The following is a 4,007-nucleotide window of genomic DNA, read 5'->3' as shown; positions in this document are numbered from 1 at the left end:
GCCGTTTAAATGAAAGATTAATGTGTTCAGTGTTTTATTTTAATAAATATTTGTTTAAACTTGAGACCTGGAATATTTGTCATTGTCATTTTTGCATGTAAATTGAGGGAGAAAACATAAGGGGTTAGTGTGTCGTTTTTTGTCATTTTTTCAACTTGCTTATAATGGACTTTTCTGCTCAAAAAAACACGGGAAACCTCACACACACTCAACAGGGGCCCCAGAAGCATCCAAAACTTTGAGGGCGGTGATTTTTGACAAAAAACGTATGTCGTTTTTTGTCATTTTTTTCAACTTGCTTCTAACGCACTTTTCTGGTCAAAAAAACACGGGAAACCTCACACACACTCAACAGGGGGCTCAAAAGAGGCCAAAAATGGCATAAAATGCCAGTATTAAATTTTGTCATTTTTGAAAAAAACGTAAGGGGTTAGTATGTCGTTTTATTAAAATTTTTTCAACTTGCTGAAAATGCACTTTTCTGGTCAAAAAGACAGCGGAAACCTCACACACACTCAACAGGGGGCCCAGAAGAGCCCAAAAATGGCATAAAATGCCAGTATTAAATTTTGTGATTTTTGAAAAAAACACAAGGGGTTAGTATGTCGTTTTTTTCAATTTTTTCAACTTGCTGAAAATGCACTTTTCTGGTCAAAAAGACAGCGGAAACCTCACACACACTCAACAGGGGGCTCAAAAGAGGCCAAAAATGGCATAAAATGCTAAAGTTTGAGGGTGTCGATTTTTGAAAAAAACATAAGGGGTTAGTATGTCGTTTTTTTCAATTTTTTCAACTTGCTGAAAATGCACTTTTCTGGTCAAAAAGACAGCGGAAACCTCACACACACTCAACAGGGGGCCCAGAAGAGCCCAAAAATGGCATAAAATGCCAGTATTAAATTTTGTGATTTTTGAAAAAAACATAAGGGGTTAGTATGTCGTTTTTTTCAATTTTTTCAACTTGCTGAAAATGCACTTTTCTGGTCAAAAAGACAGTGGAAACCTCACACACACTCAACAGGGGGCCCAGAAGAGCCCAAAAATGGCATAAAATGCCAGTATTAAATTTTGTGATTTTGGAAAAAAACGTAAGGGGTTAGTATGTCGTTTTTTAAAATTTTTTCAACTTGCTGAAAATGCACTTTTCTGGTCAAAAAGACAGCGGAAACCTCACACACACTCAACAGGGGGCTCAAAAGAGGCCAAAAATGGCATAAAATGCCAAAGTTTGAGGGTGTCGATTTTTGAAAAAAACACAAGGGGTTAGTATGTCGTTTTTTTCAATTTTTTCAACTTGCTGAAAATGCACTTTTCTGGTCAAAAAGACAGCGGAAACCTCACACACACTCAACAGGGGGCCCAGAAGAGCCCAAAAATGGCATAAAATGCCAGTATTAAATTTTGTGATTTTTGAAAAAAACATAAGGGGTTAGTATGTCGTTTTTTTCAATTTTTTCAACTTGCTGAAAATGCACTTTTCTGGTCAAAAAGACAGCGGAAACCTCACACACACTCAACAGGGGGCCCAGAAGAGCCCAAAAATGGCATAAAATGCCAGTATTAAATTTTGTGATTTTTGAAAAAAACGTAAGGGGTTAGTATGTCGTTTTTTTTTTAATTTTTTCAACTTGCTGAAAATGCACTTTTCTGGTCAAAAAGACAACGGAAACCTCACACACACTCAACAGGGGGCCCAGAAGAGCCCAAAAATGGCATAAAATGCCAGTATTAAATTTTGTGATTTTGGAAAAAAACACAAGGGGTTAGTATGTCGTTTTTTTCAATTTTTTCAACTTGCTGAAAATGCACTTTTCTGGTCAAAAAGACAGCGGAAACCTCACACACACTCAACAGGGGGCTCAAAAGAGGCCAAAAATGGCATAAAATGCCAAAGTTTGAGGGTGTCGATTTTTGAAAAAAATGTAAGGGGTTAGTATGTCGTTTTTTTCAAATTTTTCAACTTGCTGAAAATGCACTTTTCTGGTCAAAAAGACAGCGGAAACCTCACACACACTCAACAGGGGGCCCAGAAGAGCCCAAAAATGGCATAAAATGCCAGTAATAAATTTTGTGATTTTTGAAAAAAACGAAAGGGGTTAGTATGTCGTTTTTTTTTTAATTTTTTCAACTTGCTGAAAATGCACTTTTCTGGTCAAAAAGACAGCGGAAACCTCACACACACTCAACAGGGGGCCCAGAAGAGCCCAAAAATGGCATAAAATGCCAGTATTAAATTTTGTGATTTTTGAAAAAAACACAAGGGGTTAGTATGTCGTTTTTTTCAATTTTTTCAACTTGCTGAAAATGCACTTTTCTGGTCAAAAAGACAGCGGAAACCTCACACACACTCAACAGGGGGCTCAAAAGAGGCCAAAAATGGCATAAAATGCCAGTATTAAATTTTGTGATTTTTGAAAAAAACGTAAGGGGTTAGTATGTCGTTTTTTCATTTTCTGGTCAAAAAGACAGCGGAAACCTCACACACACTCAACAGGGGGCCCATAAGAGCCCAAAAATGGCATAAAATGCCAGTATTAAATTTTGTGATTTTTGAAAAAAACATAAGGGGTTAGTATGTCGTTTTTTTCAATTTTTTCAACTTGCTGAAAATGCACTTTTCTGGTCAAAAAGACAGTGGAAACCTCACACACACTCAACAGGGGGCTCAAAAGAGGCCAAAAATGGCATAAAATGCCAAAGTTTGAGGGTGTCGATTTTTGAAAAAAACGTAAGGGGTTAGTATGTCGTTTTTTTCAATTTTTTCAACTTGCTGAATATGCACTTTTCTGGTCAAAAAGACAGCGGAAACCTCACACACACTCAACAGGGGGCTCAAAAGAGGCCAAAAATGGCATAAAATGCCAAAGTTTGAGGGTGTCGATTTTTGAAAAAAACATAAGGGGTTAGTATGTCGTTTTTTTCATTTTTTTCAACTTGCTGAAAATGCACTTTTCTGGTCAAAAAGACAGCGGAAACCTCACACACACTCAACAGGGGGCCCAGAAGAGCCCAAAAATGGCATAAAATGCCAGTATTAAATTTTGTGATTTTTGAAAAAAACACAAGGGGTTAGTATGTCGTTTTTTTCAATTTTTTCAACTTGCTGAAAATGCACTTTTCTGGTCAAAAAGACAGCGGAAACCTCACACACACTCAACAGGGGGCTCAAAAGAGGCCAAAAATGGCATAAAATGCTAAAGTTTGAGGGTGTCGATTTTTGAAAAAAACATAAGGGGTTAGTATGTCGTTTTTTTCAATTTTTTCAACTTGCTGAAAATGCACTTTTCTGGTCAAAAAGACAGCGGAAACCTCACACACACTCAACAGGGGGCCCAGAAGAGCCCAAAAATGGCATAAAATGCCAGTATTAAATTTTGTGATTTTTGAAAAAAACATAAGGGGTTAGTATGTCGTTTTTTTCAATTTTTTCAACTTGCTGAAAATGCACTTTTCTGGTCAAAAAGACAGTGGAAACCTCACACACACTCAACAGGGGGCCCAGAAGAGCCCAAAAATGGCATAAAATGCCAGTATTAAATTTTGTGATTTTGGAAAAAAACGTAAGGGGTTAGTATGTCGTTTTTTAAAATTTTTTCAACTTGCTGAAAATGCACTTTTCTGGTCAAAAAGACAGCGGAAACCTCACACACACTCAACAGGGGGCTCAAAAGAGGCCAAAAATGGCATAAAATGCCAAAGTTTGAGGGTGTCGATTTTTGAAAAAAACATAAGGGGTTAGTATGTCGTTTTTTTCAATTTTTTCAACTTGCTGAAAATGCACTTTTCTGGTCAAAAAGACAGCGGAAACCTCACACACACTCAACAGGGGGCCCAGAAGAGCCCAAAAATGGCATAAAATGCCAGTATTAAATTTTGTGATTTTTGAAAAAAACATAAGGGGTTAGTATGTCGTTTTTTTCAATTTTTTCAACTTGCTGAAAATGCACTTTTCTGGTCAAAAAGACAGTGGAAACCTCACACACACTCAACAGGGGGCCCAGAAGAGC

Source organism: Doryrhamphus excisus, chromosome 10 (assembly GCF_030265055.1).
Source record: "Doryrhamphus excisus isolate RoL2022-K1 chromosome 10, RoL_Dexc_1.0, whole genome shotgun sequence".
Taxonomy (NCBI): domain Eukaryota; kingdom Metazoa; phylum Chordata; class Actinopteri; order Syngnathiformes; family Syngnathidae; genus Doryrhamphus; species Doryrhamphus excisus.
This window is presented reverse-complemented; position numbering follows the sequence as displayed.